The sequence below is a fragment of the Phalangium opilio genome, unplaced genomic scaffold, assembly GCF_054372755.1.
Source record: "Phalangium opilio isolate 3A_F unplaced genomic scaffold, DU_Popi_V2 ptg000079l_1, whole genome shotgun sequence".
In the NCBI taxonomy this organism is placed as follows: Eukaryota; Metazoa; Arthropoda; class Arachnida; order Opiliones; family Phalangiidae; genus Phalangium; species Phalangium opilio.
Window position 1 is genome coordinate 1694795 of NW_028324187.1, and position 26212 is coordinate 1721006.

The 26212-nt window shown below is 37.3% G+C and overlaps 1 protein-coding gene and 1 long non-coding RNA gene across 14 annotated transcripts in view; one reads left to right on the forward strand and one right to left on the reverse strand.

Moving 5' to 3' along the window:
* The window catches only part of LOC149654132 (nuclear hormone receptor E75-like), an 88109-nt gene that overhangs the window by 37608 nt on the left and 24289 nt on the right, over window positions 1-26212 (reverse strand). The gene's annotated exons all lie outside the window — the stretch shown is intronic.
* On the forward strand, window positions 10225-17997 carry LOC149654133 (uncharacterized). Of its 13 annotated transcripts, none has more exons than XR_016370501.1 (4): window positions 10225-17101; window positions 17235-17306; window positions 17380-17418; window positions 17734-17997. It is a non-coding gene; the product is annotated as an uncharacterized LOC149654133 (long non-coding RNA). The 13 variants fall into 13 exon arrangements; XR_016370502.1 differs by having other exon boundaries at window positions 17380-17403; XR_016370511.1 differs by having other exon boundaries at window positions 10225-17097; window positions 17380-17403.

The following is a 26212-nucleotide window of genomic DNA, read 5'->3' on the forward strand; positions in this document are numbered from 1 at the left end:
AAAGCAGCTGTTTCACCTCCCATACACACGAGATAGAAATTAAAAAAAAAAAAAAAAAAATTGGAAGATGTAGTAGGCCTCTCGAGTTGGGCCCTGCTAATCACGGAAAAAATATGGCTAATTGGAATTTTTTAAGTAACCACTATAGATGTTAGGAATCTGCAATATGATATGTTGTGTTTATTCTGGGGATTTGTGCTAGATTTTGCTTCCAAGGGAACCTTTTAAAGTTTCGTTTGATTTAATCGATGTGGAAAATGATACTAAGTGTCAGTGATATATTAGGCTTAGCTGTGCCTCAAAAATAGTGCGGTATCTCAGAAATAAACGCCTCTTGTACTGGTGTCAAAACGATGCTGGAGTTATCTTAAATTTCTCAGAAATATTCCTTAATTCACACAGTTTAGTATCCTAAAAAAAGCTCTATTTAGGCCTAAAAATTGCGTTATAGGTTTCAGGGGTTATGCTAGAATTAGGCTGTAAACGTCATTGATTGGACAAAGACGTCACGAAAGACATGTAGTACCTATTTAAAACAAACTAAGTACAAGGCTTAAAAGATTCCAAACATGAAACAAAAATTTCTGATTATAAATGACTAACCAGGTAAATAAACTATCACTCTAATTAAAACAAACACTTGAAATTATTAAAGATAAGATGACTCGAGGGTAGTGACCTTGATTGGTAGGTATTAAGGCACGTTTTAATTTTGTCTCTTTTATAATCAAGTCGTCACGTAGACACTGTAATTTAATCAGTTGAAGACCTTGTAACAGTCGTTAAAAATAGTCAAGCCAACATCAGCTAGCAGCCAAACAACGTTTGTTTAAATTTTTGCGCAACTACTATCGGATCTAGGTTTAACCTTGAAATATACTAGCTCTGTTTAAAATAATACTAGGGGTTTAAAGATAGCCTAAACCTCGCGAGCAAAAGTATACAGTATACCAAGGCAAAATGAAGGGCGGGGAAAAACTAGGGGGGAGAAAATTTTGTTGAATTGCTTGGGAAAGCTGCAAAAAGAGACTAACATCTAACGTCAAAAAGTAATGTAGGATAACCTCCCCCTATCTCCCCCAGTTTGAAAAAAAATTGTTTAACCAGTTTTTGACGGTCATGGCCACGAATAGTTTTGGGTTCATCGCTCGAAAGCCTTCGCTTGATACGATAGGGGTTGGACACTTAACCATTAGTCATTGATTGTCATTAGGCTTAACTGAAAATGATAATTTCATTTGTGGTTTAATACGCACGATCTCTTAATGGGCTGTAAGGTTCTCTCCCAATTATAAGTAATTATCAGTCATTTCTAATTGTTGGTCTTAAATTATAATATTACTAAACTGTTCCCTTGACCAATGAACGACGAGAGATGTGGTAAATAAAGTTGTTATCAAAATATTATTTTATTTTTGACAAACCACGCAAATTGTTCGGTACGTGTTCGACTCCTCTATCGCTTCATTTCTGTTGAGATAAATTCAAATTCCCCCATTTTTCCCGCCCCCCTTAAAATCTTTTTATATCTTCTATAATATATAGCCTGTCTCCCCACTTGTACAATACGCAATTTAACGTCAAACAAGTCGTATACATTCCTTATACGTCGGATAAGCTCTGACGGCGCTTCCAGGATAAACCGGTATTCCATTCATTCTAAATGACATTACGTAACAATTTTATTATAAGCTATATTCGGTATACTTTCTCTTCTTTATAGTTCAAGGTTGGCAAACCAGTTTGGTCGGTTGTAGTATACCAGCGGGCTAAAAGCAATTACTAGAACCCGCGGACTAAAAATGGGCGTCTAAAGCCGGCTAAGGTCTTCGTTCTAGCTCATACATTACTCTATATGAATCTTTACAATTTCCCCTATGAATAATAAAACTCCTCATAAAATTCGCAACGATCTTGTCTTTGTTAAAAAGACTAATATTTCGGTTTTACGTTAAATATTCCTTTCTCGATTATATGAATTTTCCAAATCCGCCGGTGAAAATTATGGCTACCTTTAAGGGAGGGAGGGGGGATTTGGTTTGGTTGGGACCAGAGCTGGGAATTATTCGTTATGATGCAATGCACGATATCTTTTAAAATTATCGTACATAAACGTGCGTGTTATGTAGAAAATTCGCCCCAAGGCTTAAGGGACTATTATGATACGCTTCATTGTTTACATTATGACTAATAGATCTGATGATTTTTTTAAAGAGGCGGGAATAAATTTAACCTCTAAATGACCCCAAGCCATGACCTTGAACATGACCGCGTTAGTTAGATTTATATGATGAAGTAATTTCGACTAATTATTGGTCTACTCAAGGTTATGAAGATCTGTTCAAACGAATACCAGTTGCGAGCAAGTATAGGGTTATTTGAACACAAGTTGCGAGCGAGTATAGGGTTATTTGAACACAAGTTGCGAGCGAGTATAGGGTTTTTTGAACACAAGTTGCGAGCGAGTATAGGGTTATTTGAACACAAGTTGTGAGCGAGTAAAGGGTTATTTGAACACAAGTTGCGAGCGAGTATAGGGTTGTTTGAACACAAGTTGTTAGCGAGTATATGGGAAATCGAACACAAGTTGTTAGCAAGTATATGGTCAATTGAACACAAATTGTTAGTTGTGAATAACTAAGGTCAATCAAACTCAAGTTGTGAGTGATAATAGTACAAACAAACTTCAACCATATAGACATCTAACTTAATCATGACTCATTAAAGACCCACACGTGAAATCCTGCTTTTAAAAGCGATAAATACCTTATTAGCATAAAATTCTTGTCAAAAAAGGGTTAGGCTATATAAGTTTCTTTTTCCCGCGAAATCACACACCAAACAGAAAGACCGGTTGTTGAAGAAAAAAGGTGTGACTGCTAAAGATGTAATCACTATATAATTAAGTTAAAATAACGCCCCGAAGGAGATACACGGTGTCACTTGAATACTAATCAATCGAGAGAAAAAGGAAAAAAAAAACGTTTACGGCACGATAACATTATTAGACAATCTGATTCATCATCAATAGAAAAAAAATAAATACTTGAATCATCATTGTATAATTTAAATAATTGCAACGAAATATGAAATCCATTAATACGCCAATCAATTTTTGAATTCAAATAAACACGCGGCGCTGAGTGTTGGTTAAGGTTCAATTGTCGTTAATTTAATACGCGTTGGTTTCATACCGTTCAATCAAATTAACTTAAAACAATGGGTATTGAAATTTCGACCAAGGCTTATACCATATCAATTTGGATTGTTACTAAATTACATTGAAACTCTCTAAGCTTTCCGAAAACCATGGACCTAATAAAACCATGATAATGGGATAGGAAAACAATAACTGGTCATTTTGACCTTTGTTGATCGATACAAGATGCACTGCATGAGCTAGGGTAGATTCTTATAGTATATCAAGGTCATTCTAAAGGGGGGAGAAATAAATGATACGTGTTTACCTACACTGACTGTACTCGGGCAGCAAAAAAATATATATTAAATTACAACTTTTCTCGTCCTCATCAGGATTACCAAGTCCATGCCTTGTTTTGAACAGTTAACTTGCACATTTTTAGTAGACGAATTACGAGAATAAAGACATTGTATTCGAGGATTTACCCTCCCCCCCTCTGAATGATTTCCAGACGCCATGACGAATTGAATGTAACAAAGAACCGAGATTGAAAGCGGTCTGCATTGCCACGTGCGATGTGGTCCTTTCTACTATTTTTTGCCCCCAAATTTACCGTTACCGTTAGACGGTTAAATATAAGAGTAGAAAACATCCAAAATAAAAGTCCAGCCGGCACGCGTCTACAAAAATCTCTACAAATAGAAGAATTGCACTGGTCTCTAAAAAAGATCGTAGTCTAGGATGGGCCTTGGAGTTGGGTCCATGGGGATATACTTTAAATTTTGTTTACGGTAACGTTTCAAAGGCGAAGTGAAATAAAAATAATCGGTGCTAGGACGTGAGCCCCCCTCTCCCCCAATAATAATAAGTAAGAAACGAGGTTGCATTCCCTATTTTTGTAAACGGGCCTGTGACCTTTAACCCCATGTTTATCTGCCTCCATTATCTATACCAATTAAGATTTAAGGGCTAGTATACTTGAGGCAAATTTGATACACCTTCCCTTTAGGCTGCCTAAAGACTTACTTACACCACATACAAAGTAACCTACACTCCTGCATCGAAAACTGCGTGAAAAACACAATATTCTGTGGCATCAGATCAAGCCAACCTACCAACATCGTCCGTCACAGACGCGTGGCAAGCGCACGTTCGCCCCTCTATATACCGTACATACTTATTTACAATTATCAGCGAGAAAACCATTGAAAGAACGAACGTCTGCCTGTACCTATAACCTTTACCGTTAAAAGTAAAAGCTGCTTTTTGTAAACAGGTCTACCAGTATCCCATCCCAATCCACCCCATAATAAGTATGTCCAGGAAAAATCAAATCTATTTCCTGAAAATTCTGTAGTGAAAAGGCTCCCTTTCACTGGGGGATTTTTCCTATTTCACTTCCTAATACTGCACCTTGTTTTGAGTTAAGCTAGCTTATACGGTGGTAGGATGTCCCGCACCCACGTCACGCGGGAATATGGACATATCCCTGAAGTGGCTAAAAAATAACCGCTTTCACTTCCGCGATGGTAGGGACCCTTTGTCCGAAGAAAATCCCGACTGATATTGGTAACTGACAAGGAAAGGCACGCGCCAATTGGGGAGGGATATACAGACCTTGGCTCTGTGTCTACTACGGGCACCGTTACATTCGCAGCTGCTTGCTCGTGCGCGAGCGGGACTCTTTGTCTGACCACTGCAAACCTCACCCAAGGTTCCGCCATGGATCGGATTTTAGGAATTTACGCGGTTGAAGGTTAACAAGAGCCAAGAGGAAAAGTGAAAGAAAAAAAAATAAATAGAGGTGGCGTTAGTGAATCTGACATCTGGGAATTGATAGCTACGAGACCATGTAGGGAAATCACTGATCAACACATCCCTCAAATCCCCGGAGCCAACGTCGTTTCTCATGGGAGTTGGGACTTGGTCCAGCTAGTTCCGCATTACTATGTATATACGGAAGGGATTTCATTTTTATTCTTTCCCCGGTTGGTATTTAGCACCTGGATGACGCGTTTTTAAGTAGGGATGGACCTGTAGACGTTTTGTTCAATAAGTTACTTCCTATTTCCGCGTGCAGTTATTGTGAATGTACCGATAGGTAGTCTCGTTGTTTACTAGAAGTACTTTACAAAAAGGTTTAGTTGGCGAGTAACTTTCACCTGGACAATAATAAGAGGGTGTAAATTTAAGTCTTTTGTACCATGCTCACTCACAGATTTCCGTTATGTCCAGCCCTCTAGGCATCAGGATTTGTGGGTGCAACCTTCGAGTTCCTTTTGGGAGTCAAGGAGAAAGTTATTGCAATGAGGTTTTTATCTACGATTATATTCGCTTTTAGAATTTCATTTCTCCACGGTCAATCTTAAGGGTGGTCCGCATGACCATGGGCAGCAGCTGAATGTTGCTTGCCACTTCAATTATTTACGAAGGCAGCAGAGAGTTGCGGCAGTAGGCACGGCACGCGCTTCAAGTACCAAGTACCTCCTAAACAACACTTTTTCTTTCAGTTTTAGAAAAATGTGAGCATTTTTATGGAATATTACCTTGACTACAACTAACACCTGCTTGAATCTGGTAGTAAAAATCACGACCAGTTCGAAAAAACAAATCACGATTTATGTAAATTATTTTAAAGTCGATGACATTGAGTTTAGTTTAAATAAAAAAAATTTGAAAGATAAGTGAAATTTTCGTTTCAGCAAGCTCATTTCGTGAAACTTTTTTGCTGCATAAATTACACGGAATTGATTTCAATTTAAAAATGTTTGCTTTTTCTATTTCAATTCATGCCTTTTTAAAGATAGTAAGTTAGCAAATAACAAAAGAAAGACTTATCTCATTGGTTAAATTTAAGTTTTAAAAATAACAATTGTTATACAGCTCCTATCTTTAAAAGTAACTTGTAATCAATTTAACTCATCCCACGTGCACTTCAAAAAGATGGTTACAAAGTAATTGTATCACGAACTACGTATCCCTATAGCTAGCTAGCTGTCTGTCCTCGAAATCGCTAACAGCCTAGGGAACCTTCACCTTCAAGTACTAGTACATCCTGTTGCGTTGCGTTTTTCTTGGCTTACAAAACGATTTTCGAAATTTTTGCGGGGGTTTGTTTGAGAGAAAATGAAAAATAAAAATCGCATTTTGAAGGTAGGGGAAAAAAAGAAAGTAAAGTAAAGTGTACATTAAAAATAAATTCTAGTTCGGAAAGAAAATTAAGTCGTTGGTACCAAGACGTCAAAGCAATCCTTGCAGCCATCCACCCACGCCTTCTACACCCTGTTTCGAGCAATATTAGGCGAGTTTGATTCCCGACGGATGTGTTAGAGAAAGCTATTTTTTTATTCGTATAATTTCATATAATGAGAACCGATAACTATGGCTGGGCGTTGTTTATTTATGAAATAATCCAGCCATAACGAAGTTCAAGGCAGAACGTTGACGTCGCGCTGCATGTTTAAGTGGATTACGCTTTCTCCACTTTAATTCTAAGAAAATTTAGTTTTTAAATAGCTTCGATTCACTAAATTTCACTGCAGTAGTAATTGTCAATTAGCGTCTATTTGGTGAATGAGAAATTACAGATAGGTTATTCAAAATTAACAACGAGTTAAAGGTCAAAATTCAGTGTCATTTACTGTAATTAAAACAAAATAATTAATTTAATTTGCTTATCTGTAAATTGGCATTAATTGATAATTGAAACAACTAGTGAAACGCTCTTCGATTTCTTTCATCGGTAGAATCATGATTTCAGACACAATAAGAGTTTTCTGATCTTTTACAAATGTGGTATTTCCGGTGGGGTAGGCCTACCAGTTCAGAATAAAATTTCAATGTTGTAATATTATTATTTTTCCATAAACTCTTTAGTTACTTAATTGTCTAACATCATATTTCTTTTGCCACTGAACTCAAATGAACTCGGCAAATAATGATGGCACTAGAAATAATTTCCCACTTAACAATACCCCCTTCCAATTACAGACATTTTTTTTTCTTCTACCAGATGAAAACTAGAATGAATGCTGAGTTAGAAAAATAATAATCGCCCATACCATACCAGCAGCTATATCACAAAAGTTACTGCGCGGAGATACACATACAAATATTCTTAATTTACGCTCCCTGAAAACTGGTTTTTCTTTTTATTTCAACAATCCGTGATCTAGAAAATAACTTAAATCATTAAACGTAATTATCCCCATTGAAAGACGTGTGTAAATTACGATCGTGTTTTTTTATTTTTTTTATATTTCAATAGTGGAAATTTCCTGTCATTTGTAATGTTATGGTTTAAATTCATCCATGGGAAAAAACTGAATCTGAAAAATTGATTTCTTTTCAATTGGAATTGGAATATTTTATTGAATGTTTAATAGAAAAATATTTTGATTTTGATTGGACCAATTTATTGAAAGGGTTAATAGAAACTTATTTAGTAAGTGGAAATAGATTTCGAAGTAATATTTCGATAAATTATAGCAATACTATTTTCAATAGCTCTTTCAATAAATTTCTCTCTTCGTGGTTTCCCCCCCGACACGAGAGAAGAGGGGAAACTTAGATAGAAAATGTCTGGCATAGCGCACCCGACCACGCGCTTCACGAGGCAAGCTGCTCGCGCCACCGTCGGTTAAAAAAATCGGTCGCGCCATGCCAAAAATCCAGTTTTTAACGGGTTCTTCCTTGGGAAACCGTTGAAAACTTATATTTTTATTTGAAAATGTGTAGCTATTTCATTCGGGAATGCGACAGGTATTTCCCCTAACACGGTTGCACTGCTTGAGTCTGTGCTTGAAGTTTACATATTTCAAGTTTTTCTTCAATATCTCACTCCAGAATGAGTAGCAGACGACGCGTTCTTCAAAAGCACAAAGATAAATATGTTGTCTATTCTGCCGCGAAGCTGCATCTCCTGTCCTCGCGTTAGATTATTACTCCTACTTGAAACTTTGATAGAAAATTTATTGAAGCAGCTATACTGCATTTTCAAAAGAATTTTTCATATCGTCACCCTTCTAAGTTCAACTTTAATTTATTTATTTAAATGGAAAAATTAACTATTAATTTAAATTTAAACTAGTAACATAGGCTTTCTTTTAACCATAAATTCCCCACTGAATCCCAGGGAGTCTATCTCCAACACACACCAATTGGTAACTTAATATTAAAAGTTTAATGAACTGAATCTAAAAATCATGTTCTGAGTTACTAAAAGAAAGATAGACAATTAAGGGCTGGGTCTTTTCCTCGTTATAATAATACTTCGATGAACATCATCGTTGCATCTGGGCAATTAATACAATAAAAATTAAAACCAAACAAAACAAAAGAAAAATTTAAAAAAAAAATGTTGAAAGTCCTTGAACACTGGTTTCTTCAACCCGCTAAATTAGCTCCTCAATTTCGTCGTCAAAAATAAAAGAATCTCGTTCTTTTGAAAAGGCGGTTATGTGTAAATCTCTCTCCCAAGTTCTAAGACATCCGGTGCATGGTATGGTGTGTGTAAACCTCAGAAAACCCATAAAAATGCTTTAAGATGATTTTTAAAAAGCCTTAATTCGAAACATCCTGAAAGCTCAACCATTTTTCGACGCATGGGGGTAAGATTAAAAAATATTACGTAGAATAATATGTATAAAAAAAAAACACGGCCCCTGGCTTCGGTTGCAGACTGGCAGACCTTACAGCTGGTCCACGATATTACTTTGACCTCGTGAAGAAAAATTTTTACGAAGAAAGATTTTAAAGGCATAACTACGCCGCGGTGTTAGGCCCGAATTAGGCCTCTTCTCTTTTTCTTGAAGATGGTCCAGGGGGGCCCCCTTGACTGAAATTGCTCAGTTTTGCAAAATATTTCAAACCATGAGGGGGGAAGAAGGATGGTTATCTTTTATGTCACGGACTCTCAGGGTTACGTGGCGTGGCATGCGTTGACTCGTTCAAGGCTAATGTTACCAGAACGAAATACCAATGCGTTTAACGTGTTTCGCCCATCTTAACCCATGGTCTTCTTCGATACAACAACTATTACCAAGACATGGCTAACCTTCGCAGTTCAAAAACTTTCACTTAGATATAGTATAGGAACGAACACAGAAAGAAAAGGTCTATGTCCAGGATCCTACACCCACTACATTTTGCATGGCATCCCATCGCACCAGTGTCCTTGTAAAATGTACTATGGTAAAAAAGGTAGAACTGAAGACGTTTGAAGGACGCAAGGAGTGAAACCCTCCGAGCTAATGGATGGTAACGTCTCCCTTAACTGCAAGCTGCATGCACCAGTCCCGGCCGGGTGGTCCACGAAAACTTTAATTTACAACCCATTAGTAATAGGAATCCGAGTTTTTAATTAATTGATGTCTACTGCGTTCCTACGTAGTACAATAAGTAATGTAATTAACTTCTTTTACACGATAACTAATATGGTCTGGATGAAAACCAACGAAAGGGGCTAATTAATATATACTCCAAAATTTGGGTTAGGTGAAATTATTTTAGCCCGGGCTTATAAAGACTACAATATCCTAATTAGTACAGTCAAAGGTACAGCGTGAACACCGACCGATTACACTGAGTGACATGTACATATCCCGCACTAACACCGCATTCATGTTGGCAGAAATTCATCAAGTACCTTCTATCATATAGGGCTGTAGACCAAATTTTCTTTTTCATTTTTATGAAATGCGTATAGAATTTATGATCTGAAAACACGGCACGGATCTCATGTATTAATAAAGTCAATCTTAATTCAATATGCAAACTCGGTAGCAATATGTTTCTTTTACATTTGCTTTTCTTATTTTTCTCTTAACAGACATAAGCTACTGTACAAAATAAAGTGTTTATACAGGGTGTTTCTAATAAGTCTGCGATAAATTAACAGGGGACGTTCTTTGAGTCGAAAATGTAACTTCTATCTCCATTTCGCCCTAAGGAACACTATTTTCAAGTTAAGATTATCCAGAGTATTTTAAGTATGGTCCCTTAAATTTAATTAATAAACTGATTAAGACAATGATTAATTAATAATTTAATTAAGGGGTCATCCCTAAAACACCCATCAAATCATAACTGGAAAACAGTGACCCTTAAGGGCAATCAAAATGGAGAACGAAGTTACATTTTCGACTCAAAATCGTGCACCCAAAGAACATCCCCCTTAATTTATGCCATGCAGACTTATCAGAAACACCCTGTATATGCTTTAGTCTTGATCTTGAAAAGGCGCGTCGCGTCACCCTAGTATTATTTTTCTTTTACATCAGCGGCGCTTTCAAGCATGCCAAGAAAAAAAAAGGATGTCAAGAAAATTGCCAAAAACCTTCTTAACGATATCTTAATGTAAATATACGACGCCGTTAAGTTATATCTGACAAACTATTAGACAGGCTATGGAGAGATGTCTGGTTGGTTGGTTGGTTACTCTGGTAACGGTTGGATCCCTGGGATTTACACCCTACCTCTCCTCAATCTCCCTATTCTGCATGGCATTGATTAATAAGCGGTCCTTTAAGCTTCTCGAGGAGAGCACGAGGCCAAAATGTTTCGAAGAATTCTAAGCAAAGGCCTACTGTAATGTAACATTGTCGAAAGAATGACGGTATTTTTAGAGTGATAACTACAAGAAAAACACTCTTGTATCCTCAACATACTTAGGAAAAAAAATAAGTTAAAATCTTGTCAAGGCCAAAAGCCCAAGACCTCGACTAACCCCTTGCTTGCCTTGCAATCATTAGATGGGTTTCATTCACACCCACGAAGATGTTAGAGAAAGATTATGGATGGATGTACCGATAGGCCTTTTCGATGTAAAAAAGATGGTAGGCAACCCTTAATACTGGGACGTACAAAGGGGTTGAACCATTGCCATCCGTCTTGGCGCATGCACTCTCATGATACAAAAAGACTACAACGCAGGCGCCAAAAAGAGAGATGGAAGGCCAGAAATGGTCTATTGACAGACTGATCTCGAAAGATGATGACACTATCGAGGGAAATTACTCTTAAGTAGTTGAAACTAATTTAATTTTAAATACAGCGCCATCTTGAAAAATGATTATCAGACATTAAACTAAACCTTCCATTATGGTATAACAAACATTGACAACCATGGGAGCCTTTATATTGAATACGTCGCCAAATTGTCTTGGCAACGCCGGTCCTCCTTCACTAGATTTAATAGAAATTCAAAACCCACGTCCAAAACCTTTCGGGATATAGGCCTAAGTATAAAAAAAAAACCGAAACCATAATTGAAAACCTTGAATTTGATTATACCGTCTGGAAATGAGCATTGGATAAAAAGAAAGAAAAAACCATGTATAAATATCCAGTTTCTTCTTTCAAAGTACGTCATCATTAATAACTTTAAACCAACTAACCGATAGGGTTACAGATAGATTTATAATGTCATTTAGATAAGGCCCATCATTCCTTCATATGCGAACAAAACTGAAACATATCATCATCCTCCACCTCCTCCTCATCCTTGCGCTCGAGCGCTAAATCCTGAAGAGATCTATATAGTAGGCTTGGTAGGTCAACGACTCTACTTTCTCGCAAGGTCAGAAAAAAAAGAGCTGCTCCCAGAGTTTGGCGCGTGAAAGGGATCGTAAAGATGCAGGCCAGGAGAAGGGTGTATAGGGCCTACACTACTTACTATGTGATTGTACTTAAAGTATATCATGAATTTGTTTCATTTTACAATGAAAAACAAGCGTCTAAAACCCTCATTTTTGTACTACTATATTGAGGTTGTAATCTATGCTAGTCTTAAACCCTCATTTTTGTACTACTATATTGAGGTTTTAATCTATGCTAATTACGAGGGGGTAGACACTTGAGAACTCAAGTGTACAATATGGCTTGAATTCATTGTACTGTCAACGCTGAACCGTGAGTTCCTAAGGCTTTGAACTCAGTGCATTGTCAAAGCTGAACTCTTTTGAACTCAGGTGTACACAGAGACCCAGAGAGTCTACCCCCTCGGCTAATGTTAACCCCTCATTCTGGTACTACTATACTGAGGTTGTAATTTATGCTAATGTTAAACCCTCATTTTTAAACCCACTGTTGAATTAAGTATAGAACATCTTGAAGGTAGAAGAAATAATGCTTGCTGCTTCGATGGAGTTTTGCGACGTCATCGCACAGTCATCAAGCGTCATGGCTGTGGGAAGACATGTTGGAAGCCGTTTGAAATTTAAGTGACGTATGATCCACAAGGCCTTCTCTTTAGTTTGGATGAAAGATTCTTCTCAGAAATGAATTTATTCACGTTACAAAGCATAGAGGGAGATACGCAATGCAGAAAGAGAAGCAGACTGCTTCTTTTGACCCCCTTGTCTACAAACCTAACCACGAAAGCCAGCCAGCCAGGCCTGGCCGAGTTCCAAATGTAGTGTTTTAGAAAGAAAGAAAGAAAAAACACTCTTTCACCCTCAAAATAGACGATAGACGTAAGAGAATTAATTGCTAAAGCCTGGCTAGCGTTTTTTTCTTACATAAAAAGGCATCTGTTTTCTGGTAATCTATTTCAGTCATAAGTCAAACTACACTACGATAATGTTTTTAACTGTTACAATTTCAAGGGTAATTTTGTTACTAAACCTTGGAAGCTTTTGTAATAGGCCTATATACAATACTTTTGGTATAAACATGTTTACAAATGTTTAGTCATGGGTTGAAGGGATGTTTCAATTCAGGTGCTATTTTTTGAATAGGAAAGCCACGTGTGTAAACCTACGATAAAAATTTAAGAAGAACTTTCTACTTACTATGTGGGTGGTTTTCCAACGTGGTATCAATAGAAAAATCTAAAACTGCAGCAGTTAAGTACCCTCCCCATTTGGTAGCTACTGATTCGTGGGATTTAGGTATTGAAGTTCGAGTTGAAACTGTCAATAACACGTGCAACATCATGGGGGTGGCCAGAAGGAATGTTAAAAAAGGCATCTCAATAGGGGCGAACTCACAGCAGTACGGGGGTCATGAGCTTAAAAATTCATTGACCTTCGACCAAGGTTAACTTTAGAGTGCAAAAGGACTCAAAATTCCAAGAATTCGAAAACACAATAATAGAAGGATGTGAATACTGATGGAAGATAACCTGAGGCCCAACCCTAAAAAGGGTCGAAAAGAGTCCACTGACCTCTTTCACCTTCTAACCCACCCACTGTGCTGAGCTCTTCTAAGAACATCGCCATTTATCACAACCCTTTAAAATGTCATCTATAGGCACGAGTACATGGGTTCACTGGACAAAACTAAATGTCAAAATTAATGGAAGACTATGATACCTTAGGTCAAGTCCCCAATAAAACTAGGTCGATAGAAACGATTGGGTATATGTGATCCTTAGAAATTTAGAATCGAAAGTACAGTCCGAGGATCGACGCAAACGTGAGAAACTGTAACCCAAAGTTATGAAAGTAGCCCTTTATATAAAGAAAGAAAAAAAAAACAGGCTAGACTGGCATCTGTAAGAGTTATGGATGGTCGATACAGGACGCTGTATGTAAAAATATTTAACCCCTAAAAAACGCAAGAGCCCAAATGCGGTCGGCACCCAGCGACCTTATTTTTACACTAAAGGGTGTAACCGAACAACAAACGGGGTAGTGTGTCCCACCAATGCTACAAACCATCCTTTCACTACTACTATACATATTGGATTCCTTTGAAAGACGTCGGGGGGTAAGTTTAAGCCAGGCATTGGGTTATTCGCTTTCTAGTTCCCTCTAGATAAGGCAGAAAGGGGGTAAGTACTAACTATTGGGTTAAGTTTTCAACTAAAGCGTACGTTACGTTTTACCATGGGGGCGAGAATTCGAAGTCATCTTGACCTTGAAGACGCCAATAACTGAAAGCTTTTCTAAGAGAGAGAGAGGAGAGAAATTTTGCAAGTACTGCCAAACCTACCTCGAGGTCGTTGGGACATCGACCTGTGGTGCTTGGCGAATGCTTTTGCAAGGGGTTGTTTGCGTTCCTCGAAATACTGAGAACGCGGTTGGTAGGTGAGATGGTTAAGGGTTCCCAGTGAATGGGACGCAATTTAATATATAGTAAGCTTGTTTTAGGTCAATTTAATATTCGGTTAATAATGGCGTTGACGTGTTTCATCTATGCCTTAGCTTTGGGTGTAACACTTCTACACACCACGAATTGGATAGCAACGGTAATTTTCACCTCTGAAACCCAAGAATGCATTGTTTGGAACACTTCAAAGTGTACAGAACTATAAAACTTATCGCAACCCATTATAATCACATCTACAGAAGGAAACTGTTGAAAATCTTACCATCGCGTACCTAAACCATTTCATCTTCAACAATATTCGAAAGCTCTCTACAAAGTGAAGGTTCAAGGGCGATTCTTGGCATCAAACCCAACCCCCTCCGCGTCCCCTACGTAATATTTAGAAGTTAGAAATGCCCCCATACCATTATGATAGCTGCATGCTGCATCTCGCCGGCATCGTTTAGAAATTTTCTTGATATTTTCTTTTTTATATTCCATTCCCTCAATGCAATGGATTTAACACACCCCACTGGCCTACAAAACCTTGGAAGCCATCGTCTTTTGCGATCGCCTACCCACGTTGCCAAGAAAAACAGTTCTCTACGCAGTTTATAGGTATACACTATACAAAAGATGGAGAAGGGCTCCATAGTCCTAACAATTTCTTGAGAATTTTTTATTCTTAAAGGGTTTTTTGATCGGAGAATCAGGGTTTGGCCTATTTTCGATCATAAAAGGAGTGAAAAAAGGGGAGCTACCACGGAATGAGAATTTTGGACTATCTCAATCATGCCCCTAGAGTCGTTATTTTCCTAACACACCCAGCTTTTAGTATATAAACCAAAATTCGTACACACTTTTCCAAGAATGTCTTATACGCCGTTCAGTTCTTTTATTCTCAAATAAACGAACAATTTCCATATATAAAACTTTGATATGAAAATGCCAGAGTACACTTTTTATATTCTATCAGTGCACGTTAGAATAAATAAATAAAAATAAAATTAGGCAAAGTCTTAAAACTCAGTCAACATATTCTTAGAAATGCAAAGGTATTCTTGGTAAAGAAGAATTAAAAGCCTGCATATAGTTTTCTGAGAAATGTTCTGAGAAAACGTCTATCATTAGTAAAACGGAGTAAATTTATCTTACTATCTAAAAAACATTTTAGCAAAGTTAATTTAAATGCGGTTTTAGAAACAGTAAGCAAAAATTCATTTTTCCAAAAAAAAAAAATCTTCAATTAAGAGATTTGATTAATAGCAAAAAAAAGATCAGATTAACTTTCACGAGCAGATGTTAATCCTAAAGGTCTAGTAACTGGATTAACACCACATTACCCACTATCATCCCTTCCCCCTTTTCGACATTACAGAGTCTCTATTTGAGCAGGAGCTAGTCCTATTTACTCACAAAATGCGGGTCTGATCAATAGGCTTTGAAAATAAAACAAAAACAGCAAGAAGAAAAAGAAAGAATATCAAAACTAGGCATAGATTCCCCTTCATTATCATGAAGAGTAAAAGACAACAAGCCGAAAATGTCTAGACATCTCGCGAGGTTTTATTTTACTCCGTCTGTTAGGCCGCGGCGGCGCGAAATACACAATCCGTTTATAGGCTAGTTTAAAACCACTTTCGTTGTCCCTAAAACCCCCATCCTGGTAACCCTCTGTCTGGCCAAGAAAAGAGGTTTTCCATTCCAAACACCCCCTTGTTTACTACGCAAAGGCCCGAGTAAAGTAGTTACGTTTACAACACGTTCAACCAACCCTCCCCCCAATAACTTTTACCAAGAAGCAGATGGGCTCTTTAAGCCTAACGTCTCCGTCTAGAGAAAATAAATTTTAACCCCCTCAACGTTCGCCTAAAGGGGAATGAACCCCCTGGATTTGTTGTTCGGTTTGTAATTTTTGGATAACTCTTGAAACGAAATGCAACCCCTTTGCAAACCCCTCCCAAAGTTGTTTACGAGTAAGCCGCCCGAGCCAACGGATAACGAACTCTTCTGACCCCAGTCTGCCTCGAGGGCCCCCGTTCAGTATAAATCTGGGTCCCACGGTTTAGGGTTATCGGGGGTTATCCTGGTCCGAGGGAGAGAGAGAGTACCCTGGTGCAACAAGACCACCTATACTTACGTATTTGTGATTTTGTTAACCGTAAACAAGTCCAATAGAATTACTGCACAAAAAAGGGGGCGTCCTTCCAAAAAAGGAAATAACAAAAAATAATTTCATTAGAAGTCTATAAGTTGAAGTAAGTATATCCGGGAGCCTTCAAGGGATGGACAACGGATATCCAGGGCTGAATATTCAAGAGAACTAAAGGTTTTTGCACCCTAGTGGGGCTTATTTTAGGCAGGAACAAGGAGGGCCCCAATAAGGTTCAAAAACTATGATGAGATGGTGGGAGGAAAACATTTTTTTTGCCAACGTTACTAAGAGAAAGTCGAGATATATTCCACCGAAAGAGCCTCATCATGTATAGCAGCTAGCTTAGCACCCCACCCTAGTTTTAGGCCTAAGTTTCTATAAGAAAAATGGCCAACTATTTTTTTTTCTTCTGAAGTCTTTACTCTTAGCCTCTTAGGGGTCATGAACTCTAGATAACGTAAGAAAAGAGCGGGCCTCCGGAGTTCTGACTCTCTCTCTCTTTCTCTCTTTGGTTGACTCTAAGCTGTGCTCTCAGCAAATAGAAAAGCAAAAGCAAGGCTCTTCTCATCTTCTGGGGCTAAAAATAGGTCCTGGAAAAGATCGTGCACCTCTAATTCTTCTCCCAAGAGCAGATCTGTCTCTCTTTCTTCGTTGCTATAGAGCTTGGGATGAAACTGACAAGAGTCCGATGCTCCCTACACTGATGCGCGCGGATACGACTCGAGATTGTTTCGATGTGGAGGCCCTCTACTGAGAGAAACTCGAAACAGTGGGTAGAAGAATATTTTCTTTTTCATAATGTGTGGGGGCGATTTTACCCAAGGCTTAGAAGTTAAGCAATTAGGTTTTTTTTTCATGTTATCGTATTCGTTTTATTTTTGATGGGTAATGAGGAATCTTTTGTAGCTGCAGAATTTATCGATTCATCCTTCTTTATTTATTCTTGGTGGTCATTGCCTAATTTGCTTTTCAAACTACGTAAGGAGATGGAACTAAATTAGATGAATAACAAGAGGTTTAAGGCGTATTATTGAAAGTCTATTTCTAGTAGATGATGCCAACCGGACAGCCATCAGTAAGACTTCAAAATGTTTATATAACCAGGGATAGATTTAATTATAGAAGTACCCTTCCACGGGACGGAGGGGTATGAAAGAAGAGGCGGGTCATAGCGAAAGAGGTAAAAAGGAATTACGTACTTTTCGCCGTCTCCGTCAGCAAAGTCATCAAAACGTAGTTTAAGTGAGCCAATAAGATAATTTAATCTTTTCGTTAAGTGTTGGAGGGAGGGACTCTATACTGGGTGGTCTATGAGTCGGACTGAAGTAAATACTAACCGTTCTCCATTCCTACTTCTAAAATTAAATCTATCCCTCATATAACCAAAAACGTTAATCATTTACAGGACTTCTCTTATGGATCAAAATTAATCAAGTCGTTATACAGTCGTTGATGTTTATCTTAGGGTTAAAGGTTAATTCGGGACACGAGCGACTAGGGACGATGGGAAATTGAAAAGACACCCACGCACACTAGTCAGCGTCATGCCATCGTCCTCGAGAGCAAGTGGCCTCTCGGACTGTTTGAAAATTCACGTCATCGACCTTTCACGTCGGCCACCGGAGTTGAATCATTTTTCAAAATAAAAATAATTTTAAAATCCCTGCAATTCTGATAATATTATCTTTTACTCCTACACAATAGAGGCCTCATTTGGGGAGGGGTTCGTGAGCAAATTAGAGTATTTTCCATTTGAACCTATAAACTAACATAGAAAAATAATTTAAAAACATAGAACAAAAACTGGACTCAAAAATCATTACGCTAATTTAATTCAAATATCGGCCTTATTTAGTGTCAAAGCTACCATTTTTTTTCTTTCTAGGATAATTACCCTAAAGTTTATTATAATAATGGTTTGTTTCCTTCGATAAATACTTGTCCAAGACTAGAAGGAGCCAGCAGCATTCGCCAGCAAATGTCTGCCTCTTAACCTAGAGACCCACGATCAAGACGCCAACGGCAATACCCTGGTCTACTTTAGCCTATAGTATCTTTTTCTTCTCCCCTCTCTTCTATTATAATCCCAAAGCATGCAATCGTAGCACTTAAAGATTAGTAGCGAGAGAGAGAGAGATAGAAAAAAATACATATTCTCAAATTTGGTTGTCGTAAGCTTAGCTTAGCTTATTACCTTAAAGGTAGGTAGGGTAGGGGAGTTTCAAGACAACATGATCTGGCTGGAAGATGGGGAGGAATTGACTTGTGGGAGCCAATGCTGAGTTTATTACCATCCCCCTCTTTAATGGCATGCGCATGCGTCAGACGATCTTGTCTTGGGTATCATCATTTTCTTAAGTTGAAGGCACGGCGTAGAATTTAACCTTGTGATTTCGTCTTTCTTGTGTTTACCAACGTTAAAGACTAGTACGGGTCAACGAACCGAGCCGGCTTATATATATATTTATAATAAGAGAGTTGAGCTTTAAGTAAGGGGAGCTTTCATTCAGATTTACTAATTTTGAATTATTAACTATAATTTGTTTTAATTATTTGAGATATTTAGTAACGGTATTTCGTTGAAATATTTCAATGGTCATTTCTTTATTGTTTTTTCTTCTTGTTGTTGTTCTTGGTTAATTACTTTTACCTCGTGACATTAAAATGGCATACTTTACATTTGTTTCCTACAATCCTACATACATAATATCGAATTTGTACTGGTCAGAGAAACTGACCCCTTTAAACTGGTATATTTTACGCACCGGTGATTCGAACATTATTATTATTCATAAGTAGGCAAAAGGTTCACGCTTTTTGATAATCATTTTCTAACGATTGTTAATTAGAACTAGTAATCACTGTTAAATAAACCAATAATAATAAAAAAATTACAGATAAAATGTTTTGAACTTATTATATCAGAGGTTTAATTGTTTGGCAATGTTACCCAAGGCACAGTTTACCTGTATTTCCATGGTGACATGTACTGTTATACGCAAATGTAAAAAAGTGCACAATAATTCAAGGATTAAGTGTAATAATACAAATAATTAAAACCTACATCAATCATAATCTACACTGACTAATTTACAACTTTAATTTATGTATTTATATACTTAACTGACCGTCCCTTATGCCCATAAACATTATATTTATAACTCAACGTCTGAAGGACTGAGGCAATGCCCGTGGCTGGCGTAAGTACTTAGAAGTTACAATAAGTATATACCCATCCCGATGGATATCACCCCTTCTAGCCTCCATGCACCTCCAAGGGAAATTTGTCTGCCTCAGATCGCCTTCTTAAAGCAAGGGTGCTCTTGTCTTACCAAAATAAAATCTGGGTAAGGGACCGTTCCGTTTCCCCTTATCCCCCAAAGCACCAACAAACATTCCATCTTTCCAATCGCAGCCTTGAATTCACCCAGACCAACCATACTGTAACCCCTTTCACCCCAAACTGCAGCATTTTGTAGACAAACTTCCGCCGTCCGAGCTAGTGCCGTCGTAATGACCATACCCCATCCCAAATGAGTCTCGTCTGTTTAAGCCTAAACTCAGACTGACTAATATAGGCCTAACTTGATGGGGAGACCGTGCCAGTAGACCGTGAAAAAGAAGGCGCGCGCGTGAAGTATAAGAAAAAAGGCGGGAAAACAAACGTTACAGTTGTCCAATAAGATGGGAATTCCGCCGGTTGTCCGGTCATCGAACTCCACTAAGTTTTATACAGCGCAGGGGGGATCTGGTTGGTGGTGGTATTAAGGAGATTTTACAGGGCGTGGGAATCAGATAATACCAGATTATGTGGATCAAATTAATACTCTGTTCGTAATCTCTGCGTTATTTCGAGTTAGAATAGTGTACATACATGGTTTCGGGTTTGTTAGACATATATTCTATATTTGGTTTCTGATATCGCGAGATATACTGCTTGTTTATCAATTTGAAATTTTATAATGTGTTAAAGCTGGGCACGCATATTTATTATCGCACGCCAATTAAATCAGGGATTTTTTTGTTGTTTTGACTTTGTAGCGAGATTATTGGAATGAAGTTACTTGGGTAACTAATATGGTTGTTGTGAGATTGCTAAGGTAACGGTGGTGGTATTTGAGAGAAAGGGGGTAAATTGTTTCGACAAACAATCTTCACTGTTTATAATTTAGAGCAATTAAAGTATCTGATTGATTACTTATGCGGTTAGCCATCTCGGGTTGCAAGGAGCTAATACGTTTTCAGATAGAATCCTGCATGGTTATTATAGTCGATGTGAAAGGCTTAGTAACGAAAGTGGACTGCATATTAAACCTCGTGTTGTCAACGAACCCCAAGTTAGGATTAAGCGTATTTATTAGAAAGAATAGAAAATGTCACACTTATAAGAAATATCTTTTAAACTTGTGACTTAGCTATCTCGCATTTGATCCATCTACACCCTAGAAATTCTTAAATATTGTATTTCGTAACTAACAAACTAATTTAATGATTAATACTAACTAATTATAGCTAACTTAAAACTTAATTTCAATTGTAAAATTCAAATTTGGGTTATTGACCTTTTTTTACAGGGTTAAGCCTTGGCGAAAGCAATTTAACCACGAAATTCAAAATATATAACAAAACTTTCTTTAGTAGCGTGATACGGTTTGTATCGAAGTCAATATTGGCATAATCATAATTCACTTTTATTCAAACATATTATTGGAAGCTTGGATGAGCAGAGGATGAGAGAAAAAAACAAACCCTGAATAGATATACTTTATCCCATCTCCATAGGCGGAAGCTAGGTTAAAAAAGGTACAGCGCCACTTGGCGGCAGAAGACAGACAGGAAACCATCTGACCTTAACGTATAACGTTAGTTTTAAGGATCGTAGAGGCTAGTGACCTTACAGATATGTCTGAACGTTGTCTATTACTCTTGAGCTTCCGAAAATATTAAAATTTACGTGATTAAGCACGTAAATAAACAAATAAATAAATCTATACAGAAAGTACTTGAATATGGTAACGAGAAATTTCATCTCAAAATATATACTTGAACTGTCTAGACAATTTTAATTTGGTATAACTGTGAGAAATTTGGAGAAGGTGGTCCCCAACGCTAATTGGGTAAAAAACGAAGGGCTAACCACGTCGAATAATAAAATTATCTAGGTATATAAAATCAACCATTTTATAGTTTATTTGGTGCAGATATTGGTGTGAATACCCTCTCGAGAGGGACTTCAAAATTGGTGAAAGGGTTTATAGTTTTCAATTAAAATTTATCCAATTAAATGATACGGTAGATAAATCGAAGTCGTCAATGGGTTATTTTTAATTGTACACTCTCCCATGCAGTTCTATAGTAGGCCTATATACCTATTTTTTTAATTGGCAGTAATTAAACTGAAATTTATTCAGATAAAATAAATATTGCATCAGATATCTTCCACAAAAACAAATTAAAAAAACTTACACTTATTTTAAACATTGATTTTCTATAACAGTTAATTTTAGAAATTGAAATAGACCTTAATTACTCTTCATTATGAAATACAGGAACTCTATAAGTGACTCTTAACTTGTACACGTGAAATCTTGGCAAAATCAAAACATGAAAATTCTCACTAACAAGTTACTAATCTATGCCAAAAGTTCCCCAAAAAATTTCCATCTAAAACTAAAAATCCAATTCGGGGTAAACTAGAGCTATAACAAATACCCTAGATTCTACAGAAAAATAACAGAAATTTCTAGAATACTGTAGCGTGATCTCATAATTTTTCCCCACCCTATAATACCGTTTTATTTTTAAAGGAAGTCTTCACCGATTAATGTTGCACTTTCCTGCCCTTGAAAATCAACGTTGAATTCCAATAACGAGGCGGTAATAACGATTACGTCAGTTAGGTAATACGTCATAGCGCTCTATTACGAAATCCGAACGCTCACGCCTAAAGTGACCCACAATCGTGGAAGGAAGGTGGATATGCCGTTATTTTTAAAACGAAAATTACGTAGTAAAACCATGGGGATAAGAATTAAAGAGATAGTAGACTATCAAAACGTTTTATGGTAGTATAGTTTTAAATACTTGAATATAAATAAGTTAGTTTAGTGGTTTGAAAATGGGTAATATTACAAAAAAACTGAAAATAAAATAGGCAATTTGACTGGGTGATGTGCTTATATAAAAGGGGAGTTGCTTCTAGAGAAAATGTCTAGCATCACGTGACGGTCCCTCTCGCGAATCAAGCCGTGGCCACTACCACGTGACGTATGCAATGGCGCTTAGAATCATGTGACTTTCCCTCTAGCGAATGACGAAGGCGCAACTCTACCACGTGACGTATGCAGTGACGCTTAGAATCATGTGACTTTCCCTCTAGCGAATGACGAAGGCGCAACTCTACCACGTGACGTATGCAGTGACGCTTAGAATCATGTGACTTTCCCTCTAGCGAATGACGAAGGCGCAACTCTACCACGTGACGTATGCAGTGACGCTTAGAATCATGTGACTTTCCCTCTAGCGAATGACGAAGGCGCAACTCTACCACGTGACGTATGCAGTGACGCTTAGAATCACCTGACTTTCCCTCCAGCGAATCACGAAGGCGCGACTCTACCACGTGTGACGTGCATATTATATATTCATATATTTCTCAAAATATACTGTACAACAAAGGCTTCCTTAAGAATTTACATTCCACTGGAATTAAATCATTTAATTTCTTTATTTCTTATCCCGCTACTATCCCTTTAAGGAAGATTCTGGGTATTATCTTCGTAAGAAATTTTCACCACCTACATACCCCGGGTCTCTCTGGTATAGTCATTTCCGATACGGCGAATCGCGAATACCAGATGAAATTCAACCGAAATGGCTGACACTCCGAGTACAGTAAACAATTTCAAGAATTCACGTCATTAGAAAAGAAACCATAGGGTCAAAAGTTACGTAATGATAATCCCCAGAACTTAATCTATTGCATTTTTATTATACGCTTCTGGCGGATACGGAACAGTTTTCCGGGTAGTCAGTGCATGTGGTTGGTGACCGCTAGCCATTAGACTTAAGATGACACGGTGGTAACTATAGGTTACTAAAGCGCTTATTACCTATACCGAGTGTGGGATTAGATTACGGTTTATCCATCAATCTTTACCTACGACCCTGACATAGCTATAGCCCGAAGCTACAGGCACATTTGTGGTCCATTATAATCGAGGGGCTATTTTTATTTTGGTGGTCAATTAAATGTAATATTTGGTTTTCAACAAGTTACATAATACGCTTGGACCATCATAATTATGTCGAATAAAAAATAAATATTACGGTATTTTAGGTCAAAAATACAGTATAAATTGTTTAGGCTAAAATAACAGTAATCAAGGATATTTTTTTTAAAATTCATTATAAAAAAATATTATTTGTTCTTCGGTTTTATAAGATTTGGAGTGTATGCAAAATATGTTTTTTTGGAATAAAACTAACATTTTTTTATACCAAATATACGTATATCTGTTACCATAAGTTTATAAGATGTGTTCCATAAGTATGACGCTACCACTTCTTAATTCTAGAGACCTAGCGAACGACGCGAGAATTGACCACACTCGGTTAATTTTGCAGTCCATCTTCCTATTTAGTTTGTACCAAGCCTTTGACAGAACCTCAACAGGCGTCGCTTACGAGAATCTATGACCTACACCAATCACTTCATGACAAACTTATGGAAGATATCTTATGAACTTATGCTGTTACAGAAATATATTGATTTCCGTAGGCGAAAAATAAATCCAATTCCAAGTAAAAACCATTATAGAAAATTGATTAAATTTACATATTACATTACAAAATAACTTTTGATAAAAACATATTTTGATAAAATTCTCATATAGTTTGTTTTGAAAAACGGGTCGTTCACCCCTTGGGTGAGAGCGCTACGTAGCCGCGTGCCTATTCAATTGTAAAAAAGGCCTAGATTACGTGAGCGTTGATTCGAATAATTCGTTTTCCATTTTTCTGCGAAAATCGTGGTTCAGAATTCTCTTTAATATATCCCCCTTTAATAATCCACCCCCGCCTGGGCTTCGCGGTATTACATCGATGATGCCATTGGCCTAAATGACCACCCTGCCAGTACCGTCGGATATCTAGGTTTGTCCGGAAATGATTTCATACCGCCACTAACATTCAAGCCACTTATTATGAATATATTACATTTTTATTTTTACGTTTTTAGCGCGGTTTGTCCTTAATTTGATAAAACGTTTTTGTCGCGGTAAAGTTTCACGCCAGACATAATCTGATTGGAAATTTATTTTTGTATCTGTCCTGTGTTTGTTTCTTACTAATTGATGAACTTAAAGATTAGAAACTAAGATTGGACTCATGTTTTAATTAAAGGTTTAACATAAAATATTTATTTGTATTTCTAAATTGGATTAAAAGTTTGAGAAAATGTGGAGTCAGTGTTGCCATAAATGTTTCTAATTAAAATTCCCTAATTTCCCATGAAGTTTTACAAGCTTATTTCAGTGGTTTTCCCTGACGTTCTAGAGATAAAATTTGCAATGTTAACAGACTTAGATTTTTACAAAAGTAATTAACCCTGCAGGTTATGTTTTAAAAGACACTGTACAATATTCAAGTTTGGGATTTTAATAAACAGTAGAAACATCTCTAATCTAATTCCGTGACCTTCTTCAAACTCCTTGGTTTATTTTCCCACGTTTTCCTTGACCTATGGTGATTGGTCAAAGGTACCACAACAAAATACCCAGTCAGTAAACGCCACGTGTTTAGGGTAAATAACGCGCAATAGGTTGCCCTGAAACAGTCTATCACAAAAATAGGTCTAAAAATCAACAACTTAACCCCTTCCCATAATTCTTCTAGTTCCGTACCTGGCCACAAGGGGGCCATACCATCCAATAACATTTTTTTTAAAGTAAGTTTTTTTCGTAAAGCCCGCGAAGCGTGGCTAAGTGAGTGGAGTGGAGCAAAAGCTGTTGAGGCTCCTTTGGGTATTAAGTTGGGTCGTTGACCGACCGATGCGGACCGAAAATAAGAGAAAGAAAATATTTGGAGGGGGAAAAAAGAGGACTCTTCTTCCCGCCTTCTCTTCCTCCCTTCCTTCCTCGGAAGCGCAAATTGGGGGGAAATAATAAGTAAAAAAAAAAAAGAGAACACGGAGAAAGAATTCGTTTAATTGTTCTCCAACTCTCATAGCGGCGCAATTTGTAATCTAGGCCTTGTATTGCCGGTTCCTGTCGGAAGCGAATCGAATTAAAACAGAAAAAAGAGCTATATAGCAGCTTAAATGAGGTTTAAAAGAGGAGGGGTTCCTTTAAAGAGAAGGTGGATAACGATATTGTTATGGTGCTGGTGGTGGTCAATAACCTTTCAATTTAACCCAAAAACCTTTATCTTAAATTGTTACCGTGTTTTTCAATTATTGACCAATTATGTCTCAAGATATCGTTGAAATTGTCCTTAGACCCAATAAAAAGCCATGTTTTTGTTGGAAATGTTCCCTGGATTAATCAAACGTTGTATTTCAAAGGGTATGTAATGTAACATGGACGAATCAGATCGCGGTGTTGCGTACGATATGCGAGTTATATCAAACAAACCCCAGTATTCAATCAAACTAACCCCGCCATTACAACTTAGGATATGACCCTTGAACCGAACAAACGTCTCTATTTCACAGAACATATCATTCTGAAGAACCTATAACCCCAGAAATTCTTACATAACACATCAGTCTGGCCAAAATCAAAGACTAAAATTTAATAAAAAAATAACAACAAATTGGATATTCCATTACCAATTTTGGTACACACGCAATCAAAATTGAGGAACTAAATAAAAGTTATTTCCGG